This window comes from Carcharodon carcharias, chromosome 7, assembly GCF_017639515.1.
Source record: "Carcharodon carcharias isolate sCarCar2 chromosome 7, sCarCar2.pri, whole genome shotgun sequence".
Classification (NCBI taxonomy): domain Eukaryota; kingdom Metazoa; phylum Chordata; class Chondrichthyes; order Lamniformes; family Lamnidae; genus Carcharodon; species Carcharodon carcharias.
The window spans coordinates 169,727,331-169,752,235 of NC_054473.1; the positions used below are offsets into that span (position 1 = coordinate 169,727,331).

Here is a 24,905-nt window from a genome sequence, read left to right on the forward strand (position 1 = left end):
ACTCATTTTGCCTCCTTAAGGCTGATCTCAGTGACCGGTGTACATGCATGTCTCCCCCTGTTGGAATCCGGCAGGGACAATGCGGGGTTTCCAATCAACTGTCATCGAATTAATCAAATTGTAAGGCTGCAGGTTGATGCGGCGGCTCATTTGTTTTTCTTTAGATAGAAGCAAAAATGCTGCGAATGCTGGAAATCTGAAACAAACACAAAAAATGCTCGAAAAAGCAGGTCTAACAGCCTCTGTGGAGTAAGAAACAAAGCTGATTCCTCCAAACGTCAACTCTGTTTCTTTCTGCACAGATCATTTTTCTCTTATTTTCTGCCCCCGGTTTGTTCTGCCCAAAGTTCAGGTAGGTGACTCGTGTTTGGGTATGGGTCCATGGATGCCAACTCTGCTTTGGCACTGCATCCATGCATTTGCATGCATGAACGTGGATGGACAGGAATAGGGTAGTCAGCCCCCCTCAATTCATCTAGATCATGACTGATCCCCATTTACAGGCTTTGGTTTTACAGCGCTTGATATCTTTGCCTAACAAAAAAATGTATCAATCTCAGTTAGGAAATGTCCAATTGACCTTGCCTCCACAGCTCTTTGGAAAAGAATTGCTAATGCCCATTTTATGTGAAGAAGTGCTTCTAGACATCACTGTTGAATGGCTTAGCTCTAGCTTTAAGGTTCAGGTCCCTGTTCTGGACTCTCCTGCCAAAGAAAATAATTCCAGTGGTAGAACTCAGGTCTCTGTCAGAAAATTGTGGCTTCAAATCCCACTCTAGATACACGAGCATTCTGGTGCAGTGTTGAGGGGGTGTTCCATTGTCAGAAGTGCAATCAGATGAAATATCTGCCCTGTCAGGTAGGTGGGAAAGATGCCCTGATATTTTTTGAAGAAAAACGGAAGAGTTCTCCCAGGTGCCCTGGCCAATATTTATTCCTCAACCACATCACTAAAAAAAACACAGATTATCTGGTCATTATCTCTGTTGTTTGTGGGGCCTTGTGCTGCAAATTGGCTGCCCCATTTTCCTACATTGCAACTGGAACTAAGCAATTCATTCGCTGTAAAGTGCTTTGTGATTTTGAGGTCATGAAATGTGCTAGATAAATGTAAGTCTTTCTTTTTTACCCAATCAAATCCTTTCATTATCTTAATATCCTCTATTAGATTACCCCTCAATCTTCTACAGCTATAGAGAATGCAAGGTGAGGCTATGCAACCTGCTCTTATAATTTAACCATTTTAGCCTTGGTGTCATTCTGGTGACCCTAAAGGACACACTGCATTCCCCACACTCCACTCACCATCCCCCACCCCAGGAATATATCCTTCTTGAGTTAAAGTGCTTAAACCTGAATGCAATACTCCAGATGTAGTCTAATCTGAGCTTTAGACAACTATATCCTTTATTTTTCATGGAAGCTAAGAGATGGCAGTCTATCTTACCATGGAAAAGCATTACAACTTAGCTCAGACATACTCAATATCCGCAATGCATACCTTCCAGCAGGGGTCACTATATACAAATTAGCCTGGAGGTCTGATGAAAGGTCAGTGACCTGAAATGTTAACTGCTTCTCTCTTCACAGATGCTGCTGGACCTGCTGAGTATTTCCAGCATTTTCTCATGTTGCCATTATGAAGGAGTCAATGGAAACTGACAAGTCCCAAATGATTGGGAGCAAGTGCCTATTTCCAAGACACAGGAAGCTTCATTAATATAATGTGAAATAATGCATAGAATCATAGTATGAAGGCAACCATTCAGCCTATTGCACCTGTTCTAGCCCTTTGTTAGAGCTATCCAATTAATCCTACAGCCCTGCTCTTTCCCCATAGCCTTGTATTTTTTTTCTATTCAAGCATTTATCTAATTCCCTTTTTTTTAAATGGTTCGTTCGTGGGATGGGGGCATCACTGGCTAGACCAGCATTTATTGCTCATCCCTAAATGCCTTTGAACCACTGCGCTCTAAATGTTGTAGGAACACCCACAGTGCTGTTAAGAAGGGAGTTCCAGGATTTTGACCCAGCAAAAGTGAAGGAACGGCGATTAGTTCCAAGTTGGGATGGTGTGTGACTTGGAGAGGAACTTGAAAGTGGTGGTGATCCCATGTATCTGCTGTCCTTGTTCTTCTAGATGGCAGGGGTTTCAGGTTTGGAAGGTGCTGTTGAAGGTGCCTTGATGAGTTGCTGCAATGTATCTTGCAGATAGTACACACTGCTGCTACTGTGTGTCAGTGGCAGAGGGAGCTAATGTTGACGGTGGTACATGGTGGTGCCAATCAAGCGGGCTGCTTTGTCCTGCATGGTGTTGAGTTTCTTGAGTGTTGTTAGAGATGTACACAGCCAGGCAAGTGGAGAGTGTTCCATCACACTCCTGACTTGTGCCTTGTAGATGGTGAACAGGCTTTAGGGAGTCAGGTGGTGAGTTACTCACTACAGAATTCCCAACCTCTGACATGATCCTTATAGCCACAGTATTTATATGGTTGTCCAGTTACGTTTCTGGTCTGTAGTAGCCCCAAAATGTTGATGGTGGGGGATTCAGTGATGGTAATGCCATTGAGTGTCAAGGGAAGATGGTTAGATTCTCTCTTGTTGGAGATGGTCATTGCCTGACACTTATATGATGCAAATGTTACTTGCTATTTCTCAGCCCAAGCCTGAATATTGTCCAGCTCTTGTCATATGGGCATGGACTGCTTCAATATCTGAGGAGTTGCAATTAGTGCTGAACATCGTGCAAACATCAGCAAACATCCCCACTTCTGACTTTATTTTGGAGGGAAGGTCATTGGTGAAACAGCTGAAGATGGTTGGGCCTCAGGCACTACTCTGAGGAGCTCCTCCAACAATGTCCCAGTGCTGAGATGATTGACCTCCAACAACCACAATCATCTTCCTTTGTGCTAGGTATGACTCCAAACAGTGGAAAGTTTTCCTCGTGATTCCCCTTGACTTCAGTTTTGCTCGAGCTCCTTGATGCCACACTCAGTCAAATGCAATCTTCGTGTCAAAGGCAGTCACTCTCACCTCTTTTGAATGGCGTTTCATTGTGTATTGGGGTTTAGATGGGGGTTTTGGGGATTGTCTATTATCCCAAGGAATGCTGCTTGAGTCTGTAGTTTCTCCAAACTATTACTCTATGTTTGTAGCAAGTAGTTACACATTCGGGCCTCTACGTGAGGTTGGAGCTCCTCCTCCTTCCAGATCTCTCTTACTTCTCAGTTCTGAGATCTGACATCATTTTTACATCAGCATCATGTATGCTTCTGATGTTAACCTTTTACATCTCCCACCAAAGTCTCAGACTTCACATGGTTAGTCTCTAAGGTTCCTTGACCAATATCCCTGATCTCGTTCTAATCTCCTTTTGAGCTTGAGGACGTTCTGTATTCCCTCTTCTGGCAGTGTGAGTGTAGAGCTTATAGTAAGTCTTTCTTCTCCTTCATCATGATCTGAGTAGTAAGCCCATGTATCTATTGGCTTTCTCTCCAAGGATATTAAGGCGCTGTGGATTCTCCTTATGATACACTGGTCAGTCTGAATCCTGTACGATCTTCGTTGTGGAACTTTTTCAATGATTATGGAATTATTCTATTGGATCCATACTCTCTCCCTGGACTTCAACACTGCTAACTCAAATGCTTTGTGCCTGTGATTAAAGTTCTGAACCTGATTGCTTCTTTGTTCTTCCTCACATTGTTTTACACTCTCATGGTAGTTAGTGGTGATATTATGTTTGAGTTTTTGTTCTAGAGATGGAAGCTGTGTTCTCAGTCTCCTACCCATTAGTAACTCTGATGCTGAGAAATCATTTTGTAGTTGTGAGGATCAATAACTCAGAAGAGCTAGATTAAGGCTTTTGTTTTCTTCAATAAATCTTTGACAGTTCGTAACCCTCTCTCAGCTTTTCCATTCGCTTCAGGATAGCAAGGTAAATTGGTTACATGAACAAAGCCATATTTCCATTTGTGAATTTGTGAAATATCTCATTAGCAACTTGCAGCCTATCTTCAGACACTATGATACCTGGGATGCCATGCGTTGCATAAATTCTCTTGAGGGATAAGATGACTACTTCTGCTGTGATACTATACAATTTGTTTACTTCAATCCTCTGTGAGTAGTAAACAATGAAAGTAAGGAACATGGCTCCATGAGTGAAGACCAGTCTTAGGAGTCTTACAGGATGCAGGCCTAAAATAATCCAATGATTCAGACTAAGATTGATGAGATTTGACTTCATCAAATAAATGCATTCCCAGGCGCTCCAACTGCCTTGATGGAAAAGAGGAAGATAGTAGTCGTTCGTTTTATTCTTGGCTGTTGAAGGCATAAGTAAGACAGTTAGAAATTATTTCTTCTGTACAGCAATTAATGACTGGCCACCTGATTGCTGTGCTCTCACATGGCATTTCTGAAAACTTGATGACCTTGCTGAAGCCTTTGAAGAATAACAAGCCAAAGTGTTCTCAATATGGCCATCCTCTCATTGAAGGCTAATAAGTTGCTTGCACTGTTCAAAGTACTGATGTAGTATCAGATTAGTGGAGCTATAACCTGGCCATCCTTCCAGGCAATATTCTCAGACTTGGAGATATTCTACATCTCATTGCTGGGCTTGCTTTTTTCCTGCAATTTTTTTGCAGTAGCTGAGCGATTAAGGATGTATATGCTTCAAACTCTTTGATGAAGTATAAATCCTCTTGTTTGGTTCCTTCTGATGATATTTGTGACAGTGTGCCTGCTGTTCTTTGATACTTCCCTTGCACATCCTCTGTGATGAAGTCAAATCTCATCAATCTTAGTCTGAACCATTGGATTTTTTTAGGCCTGCATCCTGTAAGACTCCTAAGACTGCTCTGACTCTGTGAGCATGCTCTTCTCTCATGGAGCCATGTATAAGTATGTCTTCCATATGGCATATTAGTACTTCCATGCCTTCTAGAGTGTGAGGCATTGTTCTCTGGAAAATTTCTGGGGTGGGCTTTGTTCCAAAGGGCAACTTATTGAAACAATAAAATATTGAAACAATAGCAACCGAATGATTGTGGTCAGCAATCCGGATTCTTTGTCCAGAGGTAATTGCCAAAATACAGTGTTTGCATCCAATTTGTTAAATAAAGTACTCTTGGCTAGTTTGGCAATGTTCTCTTCCACTGAGGCCATCAAGTAGATATCTCATTTGACTGATTTGTTTAGTTCATTAAATCCATGCAGATTCTTATAGAACTGTTTGGCTTTGGGACCTGAACCATCCTTGAACACCATTTTGTTGGCATGGTAATCAGTGAGATAACCCTTTGCTGTTGCATCTTTTCGATTTCACCTAGACTTTCTCCAAGAGTGGGTGAGGGACTTTCCTTGGTGTAAAGAGGCAAATTGGTTTAGCATCAGATAGCAGAGTGATATGGTACTCAGAGTTTAACTTCACTAGTAAGCAATTTTGGAAAATCATTTCAAAATATAGTGCTGTAGTTGACATTAGCAACTTCATCCACATCATATTAATTTCAGTTTTAGGCATGCCTATCTGCTTGATAGAGAGCAATCTTGATTTTGAAGACAGAGAGATTCGAGGATTTCTTGATCTTTATATTTCAGCTTTGCCATGATTTGGTCTTTCACTTTCAATGTTATCCCACCAGGGCCTTGTAATTTGATAGATGAGGGTTACAATGTAACCTGCTTGAGTTATTTGACTTCATCTGATAAAACAGAAAAAACCCTGCTCCTGCGTATAGTTTAAACTCTGTGAGGTGCCCATCCACTTGGAGTTTAATACTCAAATACTTGTTTTCAGTATCAGTTACCACCACCCCCCCCCCCCCCAACACTAAAAGTTTAGTTCAATTACTTGTGGTTCTTCCATTTCTTGTATGTGGCCCTGTTTTAAAATTTCGTCCCTTTTTTTATACATTGTCAGCATTTTTGAGCGACAAAGAGTTTTGAAATGAACAGTTGTGGCACTTTGCCCCTAACCTCTTGCTGGACATTCTTCTCACCTGTGCAGTTTGTTCCCACCACACCAAAGACATTTCAGAATGGCAGTTAGAGCCTTTCTCCCCATTTTTTCAGGCTTAGGCTTTGGCAAGCTCTCTTTTATGGCCTACAAATGGAATTGTCTCACTCAATCTTTTCCATGGGACCTCTCCTTCTGCAAACAAGCACCCAGTTCTACTTTTTGAGTTCCATTTTGCCTCGCAACCTGCACTGCCTTCACTGGTGTTAAATCCTCTCTTGTCTGTAAAAGATCTGATAATGCTTCGTCTAGGATCCTGACTACAATCGTGTCATGAATCAGAATATCCTTTCAGATCCCATAATTGCAGCTCCCTGCCAAGCTATGGAGAATGTTGACGAATGAATCCTGCTTTTGCCTGGTCTTTGCTTCCTTTTATTAAAGCTATTGCTGTATTATTACAATCCAAAGGATGCTACAATAAGAGTTGAAAGATTGCAGAACTTCTTTATAAAAAGTTGAAATCTCATCAACCCCCTGCCTTGCTATCATGTAGTCAGCAATAGATCCCACTGCATAAAGTAATGTACTGACCTAGTATTTTCATTTTTTTTTGTGTAATTCTGTACTGTGAACCTTTTTCTCCATTTGCCCTAGTTCTAGGCCTGTTGTGAGCCTTCTGCATTCTGAAATAGTTCTGGAAGTGGTTTTGTGGACTCCATGCTTTTGCTGAATGCTGGAATTGTTCTTGCTTCTGTGCTGCTGTTTTCTGGGTCTGTGCTCACTGCTGTCCAGCCTCCGAGTCTGTGTCTCAGCCTGCACCTGTTGCTCCCACGATGTTTCAACATCTTGATGAATCTTAATTTTTTTTTCTTTTACACTTCCATCGAGGATCTCTTTTCTTACCAGTCCTGTATCTTCTGTTTAAGGTCCTCTGGGTCTTTTACTCACTTCCACCATGTTTCATTGTGTGGTCGGGGTCTAGCTGAGGGTGTTGGGGATTATCTATTCTCTCAAAGTATGCTGTAGTTTCTCAAAACCATTTCTCTTTGTTTACAGCAAGTATATACACATTCGGGCCTCTACACGAAGTTGGATCTTCTCCTCCTTCCAGATCTCACTTACTTCTCAGTCATGTGATGTGACATCATTATTACATCAGCATCATATAAGCTCCTAATGTTACTATTTAATCTGCTCCCACCAGCCTTTCAGGCATTGCATTCCACGTTCACAACAACACAGTAGATTTTTTTTTAAATGCTCATCTCAGTTCTGGTTCTTCTGCAAAGATTTTAAATTTATATCCATTGGTTACTGACTCATCTGCCACTGGAAAGATGCCCGAGGAAAAGGAGGGGGTTAGAGGTATCTGAGGAGTGAACCAGGGCATCATGGATGAAATGGTCCTTTGGGAATGCTGAAAGGAATAGGGGGAGAGGGGAAAATATGTTTGATGGTGGCATCATGCTGGAGGTGGCGGAATTGGAAGAGGATGATCTATTAAATATGCAAGCTCGGGTGTGGAAGTTGAGGACAAGGGAAACCCTTTCATGGATCTGGGAGGGGGAGGAAAGGGTGAGAAGCAGAAGTGCATGAAATAGAACCTTTTAACCTTTTCTGATTTCAACAGAACAACCTTAGGTTAAATAGTCTCTCCACATAACTGTAGTCGCTCATTCCAGCTGTCATTCTGGTACATCTCACCTGCACGTTCTACAAGGCCATGATATCCTTAATAAAATATGATGCTCTAAATAGAGCATAATACGTCCTCCAGCTGAGGCCAAACCATTGTTTTATAAAGCTATGGTACCATCTCAATTATTCAGAATAAAGTTGAGTTACCTGTATGGCAATAACACAATAAACAGTAGTTAACTGTTTCAGATTAGGATGTCTTACTACTCTCCAAAGGGAAGATTTTCCAAAAGAATATGGAAAAAAAAATGCTTTTTAAAAACAAAGCAAAGTACTGTAAATTAGACAGCAAGGAGCATAAGAACAGGAGTAAACCGTTAAGCCTCTCAAGCCCATTCTGCCATTCAACTGGATCATGGCTGATACTTTAAAATTTATAAAAAGGGATTCTAAGACAATATGTAGTTAAAATGCTAATAAACTAGGCTTGAGATTTTAGTCAACCATAGGCTCTAAATACTAAGCAATTCGATGGTTTGTCCCCATAATTGCTAAACAACTCACACCCCATTAATTGTTTGGTAGATTTTTGACATATTTGAAAGGATATAGGAATAGCAGCAGTCAATTCAAGCCCTTCCAACATTTAATTAGATCAGGTTGCGATCAAGAAATAAAGCAAAATGCAAAGAAAGCTCTATGTCTTTTGCAGCAGAAGTGGCAACTGAGAGAAAACCCAACAGTAAAGGTTCTTCTGGCTTTGCCTTCGTGCCCAATTGTTCAGCAAGGATACTTCCCCCTGTCAGCATACTGATTTTCTCCTCTTCAGAATTCTTATTCAACCACAGCTGCCTAAGACTCTATCACAGACCTTTTGTTTTTGATCTTTTCCATTTGCTGAATAGATGTTAAACACTGACACCTTCCAGTTCTGATGACAAGTCATTAATCTCAAATGTTAAAAACAAAAAAACTGCGGATGCTGGAAGTTAACTCTGTTTCTACCTCCACAGATGCAGACTCACCAAAGCCTGTCCACCATCTACAAGGCCCCAGTCAGGGGTGTGATGGAATACTCTCCACTTCCCTGGAGGAGTGCGGCTCCAACAACACTCATGAAGCTCGACACCATCCAGGACAAAGCCGCCTGCACGATTGACACCCAATGCACCACCTTAAAAATTTGTTCCTTCTGCTACCGGCACACAGTGGCAGTAGTGTGTAGCATCCACAAGATGTACTGCAGCAACATGCCAAGCCTCCTTCAACAGCACCTTCCAAACCTGCAACCTCTGCCAGCTGGAAGAACATGGGCAGCAGATACATGGGAACACCACCACCTGCAGGTTCCCCTCTAAGCCAAACACTATCCTGACTTGGAATTATAATGCAGCTCTTTCATTGTTCCTGGGTCAAAAATCTAGAACTCCCTTCCTAACAGCCTTGTGGGTATACCTACACTAGATGGACAGCAGCAGCTCAAGAAGGTGGTTCATCACCTCCTTCTCAAGGGCAATAAGGGATGGGCAATTAATGCTAGCCTGGGAGGAAGAAGTGGATATCCAATATAAAATAAAGGGTACAATTCTAAAAGGGGTGCAGGAGCAGAGGGATCTGAGATTATAATGGATCCTGGGCTTTACAAATAGGAGCACAGAGCACAAAACTAAGGAGGTTATGATAAATCTGTATAAAACTTTGGTTCAGCCTCAATCAGGGGCCAGTTTGCAGTTTCCAGTTTGCATCCAGTTCTGGGCACTACACTTAGGGAGGAAGTGAAATCCTTAGACATGTTGCAGGAAAGATTCATGAGAATTATTCCAGAGATGAAAATCTTCAGCTACGTGGTCAGATTGGAAAAACTGGAACCTCTTGAAGAAGAGAAGATTAACAGGAGATTTGATAGAGGTTCAAAATCATGAGGGGGTTTGAACAGAGTAGATAGGGAGAAATTGTTCCTATTGGCAGAAGGATCGAAAACCAAAGTGCACCAATTTAAGACGGTTAGCAAAAGGAGCAAAGAGAACATGAGGAAATCATTTTTTGAGCATATAAATTAAATAAATTAACTAATTATCAGCCCCTTTTAAACAGGCACTGTAACAAAAATCAAAAACTTGAACAGAAACTTATCAAATTAAATTAAAACAACATCCCTGGTGTTGATGATGCACTCCAGCTCCTGTGGGGGAAACTTTTTTTACGCGGTGAGTGTTTTGGATCTATATTGCACTTCCTGAGACTGTGATGGATGCAGGTTCAATTGAGGTTTTCAGAAGAGAATTGGGTAATTATTAGGGTTGCCAATCCTCCAGGATTAGCCTGGAGTTTCCAGGAATTAAAGATCAATCTCCGGGACATTGCTGCATGCAATCCTGGAGAAAAATCATCAGGACATTAAAAAAGTTTTTTTTTTTGTCACTTTCTTTGAACATTTCTCTTTACCAATTAAAAAAATAGCAGTTGGATAGTACAGAACTTGAGCTGAAAAAAGAGATTATTTTTGTCAAAGCTTTTCTTGTACTCATCAGGACAATTGGCAAGAAAATACCAAAGTCAGAGGAAACAGCATATTTGTACTGTATGAGAAGAGAAAGCTAATTGGTTGGCAAGTGGACTCTAATTGGTAGAGGGGTTGCCATGTAGAATGCACTAGTGGGTTGTGACTGACAGTTAATTTCCAAGTATTGTTTGAAATTTAAACCTGGCAGCTTGACTCTGTTTGGTTAAGACATTGCCCTGGGGAATGAACCAGTGAATGGCTATTGTGACAAAAGTATAATAATTTTCATAATATTTTTCTGGTTTATTGTGAAGTAGGTTTATGGGTGTGATTATAGTTGGGTCTGTCTTTGGAGTCAAATAAACTGCAAGCTTGAAATCATCAAAAGAAGCTAGATATAGGAATGTGCTTGACATGCTATTGAGTAAACATGGATGGTGGCTTAGCATGTATGGTGTGAAGGGAATTTGCATTTTAGATAATCGAAGGGATTGTTGGATTTGAAAGGGTTCCTAGTCTGTTTACAACCAGCCAGATGAGCAAGGCTAAGGATTGTGTTTATTTTTCCCAAAGGTTACTGACAATATTGGCAACATGAAAGCTTTATATTATGAGGAAGATACAATTTCAAAGACATATGGAACAGTAAAATTTACATTTAAAAAAAACAGAAACATATATAAAGGAAAATGAAAGGCTATGTGAGAGAAGGCCATATAAGATCTAACAGGAGTGTGTGAAACAGCCTTCAAAAAGCCTCTAGCCATTTGTGCATAAGTGCTATGTAAAGTAACTGAAGTTTGGGAGTCACCCATTTCAAATTCCACTCTGAAGTGTGTACTGTGTTAACTTGCAGATTTTGTTTTAAATCTATAATCTATTTTGGTTTGTTGTCTTAAAGGGGTGTAACTGGGAGTCAGGTCAATTAGGAATTTTAGGATTTGTTATAGTAGTAATTGTAGTCTTACGTATGAGCTTGAAATATTTTATTTTGTTAATAAATATTTTAATTCAATTCTTAAAATCTCTAAAGGTCTTGGTGGACTTATTACTTCTGAAGCCAATGCCCACATCTTCTCAGGATAAATACAAATTGCAAAACTGTTGGGATAGCACAACCAAGTTTCCCTTGTGGATTTGGTCCACCTGGCACAGGTCATCCGCCATGTCATAACACTATCACTTATTTTGTTTACCTGAAACAGGCGCAATGCATCACACTGGCACTTAAATTCATACATTACATTACTCATTTGTGTGATAGGCAGAAGGTCTTTTTGGCTTGATGGCAGCATCCTGATAGTGGCGAATACCACTTGTGTTGCTACTGCATAGTAACAGCATGAAACAGTTAGCTTCCCTTGTTGCTCACATTTTTGAGATACCTTGCCCTTCCAGGGTAATCTGAAGTACACAGGCACTTCTCAGGGCCAAAGGTGATGGCCTTGTGTTATCACCATGCAGTTGGTACAATTGAGTTATTTAAAAATCCTAGAAAATCCTGAAAAAACTGTCATAACCTGTAATTCTAAGTGATAAGTTTGAGATGCAACTCTAAATTCAGGAATCAGACCACTAGTTCTCGAGAGGTTTTATATTAAGCTAAATGAAACCTTTTATTAATTTACACAAGTTAAATACATAAATACATGGCTACAAATTACTATGATCATAACTTTTAACAAATTCCCAAACTAATCTCCATTAAGGCAACATCAACTCTTGGACTTAATCAGACACCAGGCAAAGCATTTTCAACTTACAAATTCAAACTGAGGCTCTTTTCACTTTAGTTCCTGTGGACAGTTGGAGGCTTACAGCTGCTTATGATCTCACATTGCCTCTGCTCTACACACGCGAAAACTGCTGAAGTTATACCTAGCATAACTCACTGAATATAAATTCTCATTGTATCACCAATCTTTTTGAACTTCACCTCTTTTAACAATAAAATCCCTTTTATAGTACCAATTTTATTAGTAATATCAACATATTGCTTGATACCTGCTAGCTAGGTGGTAGTTTCTTGAATGGCCTATTCAAAAAATGCAAATGCATTCTACCTCTCTGTTTACATCTCAAAACACATCAAAGCACCCAGACTAGCTGGTTTTAATCCAATTAAGACACGCCCATAGGCTAAACCTCTACTTTAAAAGAAAAATATTTTCCAATAATATTATATACATTAATAGCTTCATGACACTTGGGCCCTATGAGTCTGCGCGATATACAGTGTGAAATAATCTGATCAGGATAGCCATTATGATGCGACTGATTTCAGCATCAAGCTTGCATGGTGAGCAAATGGCTCAGGCCCTATTTAAAAGTTCACTGATAAGGCCAATCTTATAATGCATGGAAGTGTAAGAGCCCCAACGTGTATATTGACCAGTGAAGGTAGGTTTGTGGTAAACCGTGGTAGAGAACCCCTGGCAGATTTCTCAACTAGTATGCCAAGGAAGGTGAGTTCACTTGACTGCTCCATCTCAAAGGTGAATTTGAGTGAAGGATGGACTCCATTAAGACAAGCTAGGAAATTATTACATGCAGCTATGGATTAAAATGTAGGAGACGTATCATCCACATATTGGAAATATGCAAGGGGTAGGAGGTTGGGTGTCATTCCATCGATGGCACATTTCTTATGGAACCCAACAAAGATGTTTGTGAGAGCTAGGCCTAGAAGGGATCCCATCGTAACACCATCTATTTGGGCATACATGGTGTCATTAAAGCTGAACTCAACTGCACGAGCTGCCCAGTTCACAAGCTCAATGAATAATGATTCACACAATGGTGACAGGTCTAGATCGCCATGATACAGTGCTGCAGCACAAATATCTGTGGCTTCCTTAAGTGGGGTATTGATGAATAAGCTAGCAATGTCAAATGAGCACAGCATTGCTGTATGGTTTCACAAACGTGGACAGGTGTATCTGCAGCAGACAGGTTGGTGAGGATGAGGTCAAGTATGTTCTTCCTTTTTGTTGATTCCCTCACCACCTGCTGCAGACCCAGTCCAGCTATGTCCTTTAGGACTCAGCCAGCAGTGGTGCTACCAAGCCATTCTTGGTGGTGAACAATGAAGTGCCCCCACCCAGAGTACATTCTGTACTCTTGCCACCCTCAGTGCTTCCTCCAAGTGATGTTCAACATGGAGGTGCACCAACTCATCAACCAAGAGCAGTACTTGCTAATCAGCAGGAGGTTTCTTGCCCTCATGGTGCCCAGAGTCCATGTTGAGGGCTCCCAGGGCAACTGTATACCACTGTGCTGGATCTGTCCTGCCAGTGGCACAGGACATACCCAAGGATGGTGATGGTTGTGTGTCTGGGACATTGGAAGGTATGATTCCATGAGGATGACTATGTCAGGCTGTTGCTTGACTCATCTGTGAGACAGCTCTCCCAATTTTGGCACCAACCCCCAGACTTTAGTAAGGAGGGCCTTTCATGGTCAACAGGGCTGAGATTACAATTTTTGCTTCCAGTGCCCAGGTAGATGGCAGGTGATCTGTCCAGATTCATTCTTTTTTTGTGACTTTTTAGCAGCTTGCTCAGCCATTTTAGAGTTCATTTAACCAAATTGCTTTGGGTCTGGAGTCACATGTATACCAAATCTGGTAAGGACAACCAGATGGGTTTTTACAACAATGGCTTCATGATCACCATTAGACTTTTAATTCCAGACTGTTTATTGAATTCAAGTTCTACTATCTGTCATGGCTGGATTTGAACCCAGATCCCCAGGGCTTTACCCTGGGGTCTCTGGATCACTAGGCCAGTGACAATACCACTACACCAGTGCCTCCTCTAAGAGTACACAGTCACAGAGATTTGTTACGTATTTAGTGGTGTTGTTAATTGCGTTGCTAAACTGCTCCTGCTTCCGTTTAAGTGAGTTTATGGTGCGGATATGTTTCAAACAGGTATTGTTTGTGGTACTGTCATCTATTGAAGCAATATAGCGACATAAATAGATCAAACTGAAAAATGAAAAAAGAGTCCAGTTGCAAACTAATCAGCACTCTCTTATACAGTTTAAATATGCTGTTTCCCCTGACATTGGTATTTTCTTGCGAATTGTCCTGGTGAATGCAAGACAAAATGCTTTGACAAAAAGTCTCTTTTTTCAGCAGTATTCAAGTTATAAAAATATTGAAAGTGGGAGAAAAGGCTGTTTGACTGACAGTCAAGCATCATCCAATTGGTTATGAGTCTTTTCTGCTTTCCAATTGGCGTAGTACATCACAAGGTTGGATGTGTTGGCCGACTAATGACTGGAGCAAGTTGGGTGATGAAACCTCCAGGAACACTTATTTAATCACGGTTAGCAACCCTAATAATTATCCAAAGAGAAAATAAATACAGGGCTACAGAGAAATGGATGGAAAGTGAGTTGCTCTTACAGAGAGCTGGCATGAACACAATGGGCTGAATGGCCCACATCTACACTGTGATCATTCTACGATTGTATGATTCTGTCATGTGTCCTGGAGTGACCTTCTAACTCAAATCAAACCCTGGGTTCTGGTGAGGCCATTCTTGCTTTACTCTCCTTATAGTTTTATTTACCACCCCCACCCCCCACCCCCCCCCAACCTCTTTCCTTCCCTCAGATGATAATTTTCTTGCAATCATTCCCATGCTTTTGTTTTTATGATCTTATTTACATTAAATAAACTGTGTTTTCATTGGGCTTTGACTGATTTCAGATGGGCGTGGCTACAGCTTTGAGCGTTGCGATGGTAACGGTAGGCGGGACTCCACTGGGAACGGCCGATGTCTGATTGGCCAGTTGATCCCACAGCTCCGTTCGAACTCCCCGCCTGATTGGTTTGCTGCGAATGCCTATGAAATGACGTCAGCGGCCTTCCGCTCTAACCTGCCGGAGACGAGCGGCTGTTGAAATGCCGGTCGCCAGCAGTGGGCAGGCGGCGGCCCTGAGTGTGTATGAGAGCGAGCGTTGGAAGATAGCAGCAGCCACTTTAGCCCGGTATTTGTAGGCCTTTCTTGTTTGTGATGGACGGTGTTGGGGCCGAGAAACGGTGTGGACGTTGAGGAGGAGGAGAGAGGGGGAGGGGGCTCGGTTCGGTGCGAAAGGAAACCTGGCAGCGGGGCCCGTGAGGCGCATGCGCCCCCACCGACGGTGGAGAAATAGGCAAAGCTGAGGAACCCCAATGCACACAGCCCCTTCCCCTTTACCCCCCTCCCCCCCCCCCCCCCCAAATCACCGCCACCAACATCACCCTGTTCAATCTAGCATACGTAACATCTTGTCAGAGGTAGCCCTTTCTTTTCATCTTTGCAGTTCTGTATGTCCAATGGAACTATTTTGTGATTTGATTAACCCCTCGAGATCTTCTTTAATCAATTTCACCCTTAAAACGTTTACTCTTCCCCTCATCTAAAAAAAAAGGTAGGCTCTGTAAATTTGTGGTGCAACTTTAGCTCGAAGGGGAGGAGTCTGTTCAAACTCCAATATCATGTGAAATTTGACTTTGAGAAGTACTGTAGGCTGATTGAAACTCCTGATGATAAATTTGCACAATGTTGATTTCAATATTTGCTAAGAGGATGCTTGTGTCTGCAATCCCCCAGAAATAAAATTCAATCATATTTCCAAGTGCATAATTGATCATGTAGGCAAATGTGTCAGCCATTTTGTGCACAGCAAAACCCCACACATTACAATAAGATTTGTTTTTATTACATATGTTAGTTGAGGTAGGACTATTGGCCTGGAGACCAGGAGGACTCTTTGCTCCTTTTGGGACAAGTGGAGTTGTAGTGTGTCTGAAAACAGACAGTTCTGACACTTTGCTACTGTACAGATTATATATTCCAGCCCAGGACTGGGTTTTTGAATCCACAGGGGAGTATGCCACTAAAGTATCTGACATTGTGGAACTATACCTCCACAAGGAGTGAATGGCTTCAGTTGAGGAAATAATGGAAATATTTTCTCTTGTGTGGTACAAGTTGCCTGAGGAGCTTTTGTACCAAACAATGTTTTACTATTGAGTAAATAGATTGCACACATGGTTGCTGTGACCTCTAAATGGAAGTTGTTCTGCAATGGTGTCCACCTCTCTGTTAAATTTTGTACATTGTTGTGACATTTACTGAACAATACCATATTAATAGGCCTTTGCATTGGTGAGAATCTATCCATTATCCTTGACCATATTAGTAACTGCCTGCCAGACTTGGCTGCTGTGTTTCTTTGCTAAACACTTCCAGGTGATCAGTGGAGTAATTTGATTCCACCTACCTTCTTTGCAATTTTGATAAAATGTGCAGAAGGGCACCCAAGTACATAAAGGATGAGAGAAGGCCAGATCCTGGGGACATTAAGGTCAGTAGTAGCACTTTAACTCCTGCACCTCATGACATTGTCTAACGCAAGTCATACCATGTAGCACTTGCAAATTGATCTGGCAGAACAAAAACAAAATACTGTAGACACTGAAAATCTGAAATGGATCCAGAAAATGTTGGAAATACTCAGCAGGCCAGGCCAGGCAGCACCTTTAGAGAAAGCCAGAGAATTAATGTGTCAGATCTGTAAATCCTTCACGTGAAAGGTATTTGACCTAAAACATTGATTCTGCCTCCATAGATGCTGGTAAAGTCTGCTGAGTATTCACAGATCTAGAGTAGAAAGTTAAAACCAGATTTGTTCTCGATAGTTCCAGTATTTGGTTAGGTTTTGGTTAAGTGCATCGGGATGTTTTGCAACATTGTTAACATTGTTGATAACAGGGCCACATTGACTGGTACTTTTGATTGGTTGTTTTTGCACAGAAGAAACATTTTTTCACCTTCGCTGCTAAACACCCATTTATTATGTACACATCTTTCATGTTTCTGATCCAGTTATGTGTTGTTTTGCACACATCTACATAAAATCTAACTGCTATTCCTTAGCCCATTTACTTGACTTGTCAAGATTCTTTTGAACGATGCAAATCCCATAACCTAGTGTCCTCAACAAATTTTGTGACAATGCTGGAAGTTTCCCAACATTATCACTTCATGTTATGAGCATCAACATAACAAGGACCTGTTCTGCAGTTTCACACTGACCCTTCCTCCCTGACAAATTCTTCCTGTTTCTCCTTAGCTTTTCCTTATAAGGCAGATTTCAAGTTGCCCAATTAATTTATTATTAATTCCATGAGTTTTTTTTTAAAGCACAGCTAAACTTTATCAAGTACCTTCTAAAACTTCAAATAAACTATGAAGTCGGTAAATGCTAATACAAAAGCAAAATACTGCAGATGCTGGAAATCTGAAATAACAAAAAAAAAGCTGGAAAAACTCCGCACGTCTGGTAGCATCTGTAGAGAGAAACAGATAACGTTTCAGGTTGCTGACCTTTCATCAAAACAATGTATTGATGAAAGGTCATCAACTTGAAACGTTAACTCTGTTCCGCTCCACAGATGCTGCCTGACGTGCTGCGTTTTTCCAGCCTTTATTTTAAGAAGTGAGTGATTCTGATCCACTAACATGGTTCCCTTGTCAGAATTCCAGCAGATTTGTATTGTATGATCATCAACTTCTAAGGCCATGGTAACATCCCTATGGCCTCTATTTTATTTTAGATACCAATTGATGGAATCCCATAATTTAGCTTTCAGAATTTTCCCAGATTAGGGCCCTGAATTTCCCAATTTATATCTTTTTCTTTTCTTAAATATCTGGGAAAGGTTTGCTCTGTTCCACTTTCAGATGCTGGCTTCCATTTTTAGGTACTACTTAACAGTGCTTCTATATTGTTCCTTGATAGGTTGCTCCTATTGATGACCATGGCAAGCCAAATTTGTTTTTCACAAAGCCATAATCAGACTAGCAAATGCACAGTGTGACTGCGTGCTTCAATAATGGTTGCAAAATATCGCAATCAGTCTGCACATGCACTTCCACTTTGCTAGTTCAAAGGAACAAGAGTGATGTGATTTAATAGCATACTTAGGAGAGGAGTGTTCTTACCCTGATCTCCTCTAAATCTAGCCTTTAGTGGAAGAAGGCTCTTAAATGCCTGCCTCTTACTTGAGCTCGACTGTGTATATTTGCTGATCAGCGTGCCCAGTGAGTATAGTTAGGCTGATTCTATGCTCTCAGTGGGGATCTGTGATTATTAATGAAATTTCAACAACAATATTGTAGCCTTATTTCTGTTCTGCGCATCTTATGAACAAGGATTCTCCACTGGTAGCACAGGATAGTGGAAATACCCCATAATGCTTTTGAATTTCTGCTTTTCGTATTCTCTACTTGTGTTTATTATCAATGTCAGATCTAAAATGGCTTTTACGTGTTTTTAAAATGACCAAAGAATGGTCACACGATTTGCATGCTTATTACTGCAGCAGAAATTACCACTTGATCCGCTTTTGTTCAGTAAATGCTCTGTGAATCTGGGATTTAAGCAACACCTCTCAATGTCAACCCTTCTTGTGAGAAAGTTGTTAGAACTAAAGTATTGAAAGCAGAAAACTAATGATGCAATGTTGTGATCTACCAGTTTGTGCTAAATGAATGATTTTTTTATGCTAGTCATAAACTTGACCAATGGGAAAACATGTCATTGTAGCTCATTTTGCTCACCTGTGCTGCACCACAGAATTAAGAAAATAAGAAATAGGAGCAGGAGTAGACTACATGGCCCGTTAAGCCTGCTCTGTCATTCTGATAATGGCTGATCTTCCCCGTGTTGCTTGGTTCACTGAGAGGTGAAATACCTGTCCATCTCTGCCTTCAATATATTCAATGGTTATATATCCACGACCATCTGGGGCAGAGAATTCCAAAGATTCAGAAATCTTTTGAGTGAAGAAATTTCACCTCGCCTCAGTACTAAAATGATCAGCACCTTATCCTGAAACTGTGTCCCCGTGTTCTAGATCCGCCAGACAAGGAAAACAACTTCTGTATCAACCCTTCAGAATTGTGTATGTTTGAATGAGATCAACGTTCATTCTTCTAAGCTCCAAAGAATGTAGATGCAATTTACTCAGCCTATCATCATATGACAACCCACTCATCTCAGGACCTATTCTTGTGAACCTTCCCAATACTGCCTCCAATGCAACTAACATCCTTTAAATATGGAGACCAAAATTGTGCACAATATTCCAGGTGTGGTCTCACCAAAGCCCCATTCCCTTGTAGTAAAACTTCTTTATACTTTCACTCCAATTTCCTTGCAATAAAGGCTAACATGCCATTTGCCTTCCTAATTGCTTGCGGCACCTGCATGCCAGCTTTCTGTGTTCTTTGTGCAAGTACACCCAAGACCCACTGAACATCAGTTAAAAGTTTCACGCCCTTATTCTTGCTTCCAAAATTAATAAACTCGCACTTCCCCACATTGAGCTCCAATTGCCACCTTGTTGCCCGCTCATTTAACCTGTCTATATTTCTTTTCAGACGAAGAGCCGTCTTCACATTGAGGATACCCTTGATCGTGTTGTGTGGCACTACCACTGTGCTAAATAGGATAGATCTCGAACAGATCTAGCAACTCAAGACACTGTGAGCCATCAGAATTGTACTTACTTAACCACAATCTGTAACCCCATGGCCTGGCATGTCCCCCACTCTACTAATACCAGCAAGTCAGGGGATCAACTTTGGTTCAATGAAGAGCTCAGGTGGCCATGCTTAGGAGCAGCACCAGCCATACCTAAAAATGCGATGTCAACCTGGTGGAGCTACACACAGGACTACTTGCGTGCAAAACAGCATAAGCAGCAAGTGTTGGACAGAACTAAGCAATTCCACAACCAGCAAATCAGATCCAAGTTCTGCAGTCCTGCCACCTGCAGTCATAAATGGTGGTGGACAATTAAGCAACTCACTGGAGGAGGAGGCCCCATAAGTATCCCCATTCTCAATGATGGAGGAGCCCAGCACATCAGTGCAAAAGATGAAGCTGAAGCATTTGCACCAATCTTTAGCCAGAAATGCTGAATGGATGACCCATCTCGGCCTCCTCCAGAGGTTCCCAGCATCATGGATGCCAGTCCTCAGCCAACTTGATTCACTCCATGCAGCATCACAGAATTGTTACTGTGCAGAAGGAAGCCATTTGTCCCATCGTGTCTGCACCTGCTCTCCAAATGAGCATCATGACTTGGCGCCATTCTCCTGCTTTTTTTCCCCATACCCTCGCACATTGTTTGTATTCAAATAATCATCTATTGCCCTCTTGAATGCCTCGAGTGACCCTGCTCTACCACACTCCCAGGCTGTGCATTCCAGCCTTGAAGCACTCGCTGTGTGAAAAAGTTTTTTCTTGCATCACAATTTGCTTCTTTTGCAAATCATTTTAAATCTGCGCCCTCTCATTCTCAATCCCTTGACAAGCAGGAACAGTTTCTCCCTACCTACTCTACGCAGCCCGCTCATGATTTTGAGCACCTCTATCATATCTCTTAGCTTTCCCCTCTGCAATGTAAGCAGTCCTAACTTCTCCAATCTATCTTCATAACTGAAGTTGCTCATCCCTGGGGCCGTTCTTGTAAACCACTCCTGCACTCTCTCCAAAGCGATCTCATCCTTCTTATAGTGTGGTGGTCAGAATTGTACACACTAATCCAGCTGAGGTCTAACTAGTGTCTTACATAAGCTCAGCATAACTTCCCTGCTCTTGTACCCTGTGCCCCTATTAATAAAGCTCAGGATACTGTATGCTTTATTAACTGCTCTCTCTACCTGTCCTGCTGCCTTCAATGATCTATGCACATATACACCCAGGTCTCTCCGCTCCTGCATGCCCTTAAGAATTGCACCCCTTATTTTATATTGTGTCTCCATGTTCTTCCCACCAAAATGAATCACCTCCCACTTTGTCAGTCTTTTGTGTGGTACTGTATCAAATGCCTTTTGAAAGTCCATGTACACTACTTCAACAGCATTACCCTCATCAACCCTCTCTGTTATCGCTTCAAAAAAACTCTAGCAAGTTAGTTAAACACGATTTCTCCTTTAGAAATCCATGCCGGCTCTTCCTTATCAATCCATGTTTTTCCATGTGACTAATTCTATCCTGAATAATTTTCTCTAGAAGCTTCCCCGCCACTGAAGTTAGACTGACTGGTCTGTAATTTCTGGGCTTATCCTTGCAATCTTTTTTGAACAAGACCATAATGTTTGCAATTTCCCAGTCCTCTGGCACCTCCCCTGAGTCTAGAGAAGACTGAAAGATTATGGTCAGTGCCCCTGCAATTTCCGCTCACTTCTTTCAAAATCCTTGGATGCATTTCATCCGGTCCCGGTGCTTTGTCAACCTTAAGTGCCGACAGTTTATCCGACACTTCCTCGTCATCAATTTTGAACCCTTCTAGTGACAGAGTTTCTTCCTCCTGTCACCGTGGCCTCGGTAGCATCTGCTTCCTTGGTAAAGACAGATGCAAAGTATTCATTTAACACCTCAGCCATGCCCCATGCCTTCATGTGTAAATCCCCTTTTTGGTGCCTAAACGGTCCTCCTCCTTTTACCACCCTCTTACTATTTATGTGCTGATAGAAGACTTTGTGATTCCTCTCTATGTTGGCTGCCAGTCTTTTCTCATGATCCCTCTTTGCTTTTCTTATTTGCTTCTTCACTTCCCCTCTGAACCTTATGTATTCCACTTGGTTCTCAGTAATATTTTCTACCTGACACCTGATATAAGCATACTGTTTCTTTATCTTAATATGTATCTCCTTTATCATCCAGGGAGCTCTGGATTGTTTGCCCTGCCTTTCCCTTTTGAGGGAATATATCTTGACTGCCCAAACCATTTCTTCCTTGAAGGTAGCCCGTTGTTCAGCTACAGTTTTACCTGCCAGCATTGGTTCCAGTCTATCCAGTCCAGCTCCATTCTTGCCCAATCAAATTCGGCTGTCCCCAGTTAATTATTCTTACTCTGAATTGCACGTTGTCCTTTTTCTACCATCATCCTAAACCTTATGATATGATGATCACTGTCTCCTAAATGTTCCCCTGCTGACACTTGATCTACTTGACCCACCTCATTTCCAAGAATCAGGTCCAACAGTGCATCCTTTCTTGTTGGACTGGACACCATACTACTGTAGAAAATTCTCCTAAACACAATCTAGGAACTCTTGCCCCTCTCCACCCTTTACACTACCACTGCCCCAGTCTACATTTGGGTAATTAAGTCCCCCATTATAACTACTCTATAATGTTTGCATCTCTCTGTAATTTCCCTGCAGATTTATTCCTCTACATCTTTCCCACTAGTTGGCAGTCTATGGACTGCACTGAGCAATGTAATTGCACCCTTTTTGTTCCTTAGCTCTAGCCAAATTGATTCTGCCCTTGATCCCGCTGGGACATCCTCTTTCTCCAACACTTCAATACTCTCCTTAACCTATGCTGCCACCCCTCCTCCTTTTCTTCCTTTCCTATCTTTTCTGAACACTTGTACCCAGGAATATTTAACACCGAGTCCTGCCCTTTCTTGAGCCAGGTCTCTGTGTTCGCCACAACATCAACAGTGCTATCATGTGGCACTTGCTTAGATTCGCAATAACCTGCTCACTGAAGCTCAGTTTGGGTTCCTGACAGCTTTGGTTCAATCATGGACAAAAGAGCTGAAATCCAGAGGTGAGGTGAGAGTGACTGCTGTTGACATTAAGGCAACATTTGACCAAGTGTGGCATCAGGAATCCTAGCAAAACTGGAGTTGATGTGAATCAAGGGGAAAACTCTCTGCTGGTGAGTCATATTTGGCACAAAGGAAGGTGGTTGTGGTTGTTGGAAGTCAATCATTTCAGTTCCAGAACATCGTTGCAGGGGTTCCTCAGGATAGTGCCCACAGCCCAACCATCTTCAGCTGCTTCATCAATGAGCTTCCTTCCACCATAAGGTCAGAAGTGGGGATGTCTGCTGTTGTTGAGCACTATTCGCACCTCCGCAGGTACTGAAGCAGTCCATGTCCAAATGCAGCAAGACCTGGACAAGGTCCAGGCTTGGGCTGATGAGTGGCAAGTAATATTCGCGCCACGCAACTGCTAGGCCATGACTGTCTCCAACAAGAGAGAATCTAATCATCACCCCTTGACATTCAATGGCACTACCATCACTGAATCCCTCACTATCGACATCCTGGGGATTACCATTGACCAGAAACTGAGCTGGACTAGCCATATAAATATTGTGGCTACAAGAACAGGCCAGAGACTAGGAACCTCCACTAAGTGTAACTCACCTCCTGACTCCCCAAAGCCTGTACACCATCTACAAGGTACAAGTCACGAGTGTGATGGAATACTCTCCACTTATCTGGATGAGCGCGGCTTCAGCAGCACTCAAGAAGCTCGCTACCATCGAGGACAAAGCAGCCTGCTTGATTGGCACTCTATCCACAAACATTCATTCCCTCCACCACCAACACACAGTGTGGTAGCGGTGTGTACTATCTACAAATTACACTGCAAGAACTCACCTAGCCTCCTTAGACAGCACCTTCCAAACCCATGATCACTATCACCTAGAAGGGCAAGGACTGCAGACAAATGGAAACACCACCACTTGGAAGTCCCCCTCCAAGCCACTCACTGATTTGGAAATATATTGCTGTACCTTCAAAAATACTAACAGCACTGTGGTGTACCTACATCACATGGACTGCAGTGGTTCAATAAGGCGGCTCACCACCACCATTTCAAGGGCAATTAGGGATGGGCAATAAATGCTGGCCTAGCCCATGACACCCACATTCCATTAACAAATAAAAAAGCCTCTTTGTCCTCCTCAAAACTTGCATTTCCCCCCGCCCCCATTCTAGGATGCAGTTAGGCAGCCGTACTTTCCTACAGTGATGTAATTTGTGGTTTCAAAGTTTATATTTTTTGAGACAGACCCTAATTGAAAAGAGAAACTGAGAAAGGAAGCTGACCCTCCCAGTTTCTAAGGAAACTAAGACTGAGATTAGAAACCAAAACCTCAGGGAGACGGAAACTAGTCAAAACCATATTCAAGGGCACAGAACGATCCGAGCTTATGGTGATGATCCCAGTTAAAAATACAGTACAGGCAGAAGACAGAAGCTAAATCCAGAAGTTGAAAATAGGCAAATATACAGTTGCTGCAGCTGTTTCTGATACTTGAAGGTAACAATGGTGGTAATCAGAGTTGAGGAAGACCTGCAGATATTTGCCATTTTTGGTGAAAACTATGACCATGGAACTTGAATTGGTTGTGTGCTGATGTCAGCTGGGGTTCAGGCTAAATCTTAGAAAGAGGAGCTGAGATGCTTTGTGTAGAAGACAAGAGTTTGTGACTGAGATTGATGCCATGTATGCTGAGTGGACTGCAAAGCCAATTCATAAGATCTGTCTTAGTTGTACCTGCCATTTAATGTGCCATTTGTAGTTTATAATCAACTGCAATTTGACTGTTAATTCATGTTCACTTAGTTGCTTCTGGGTTTTGGAGTACATATAGTTTCCCAAGACGGTATTTAGTGTTTGCTTTGTCTGATTCTTGGAATCTTGTGGCTTTGTCCTTTCAGTAAATAATTGGGATTTCAGAATCCTTTTTTTTCCAAAAAGGTTATTAGTCTCGATAAGAGATCATAACATTGCAGTAATTCACTTCTCTTCGTTGGGCTTACATGTGTTGTTCTTGGTTCACTAGCAGCATTCGCACCTGTTGAGACACAAGGCTGTTGATCCAAGCCCCAGTCCAGAGACTAGAGAACATAATTCAATCGGAGTGCTACAATGTTGACCATGCTGTTTCTTAGATGAGATGTTAAACTGCGGC

The 24,905-nt window shown here is 41.8% G+C and overlaps 1 protein-coding gene across 4 annotated transcripts in view; it reads left to right on the forward strand.

Annotated features, from left to right (window-relative positions):
* Positions 1-14,992: 14,992 nt before the first annotated feature.
* The window catches only part of klhl36 (kelch-like family member 36), a 33,864-nt gene continuing 23,951 nt past the window's right edge, over positions 14,993-24,905 (forward strand). The window contains exon 1 of one of the 4 annotated variants that reach the window (XM_041192207.1): positions 14,993-15,110. The gene's annotated coding sequence lies outside the window, so the exon portion shown is untranslated. Of the gene's footprint in view, positions 15,111-19,606; positions 19,658-22,821; positions 22,854-23,201; positions 23,383-24,905 lie in introns of those variants that run through there. The other 3 variants (XM_041192208.1, XM_041192209.1, XM_041192210.1) reach the window with 3 other exon arrangements.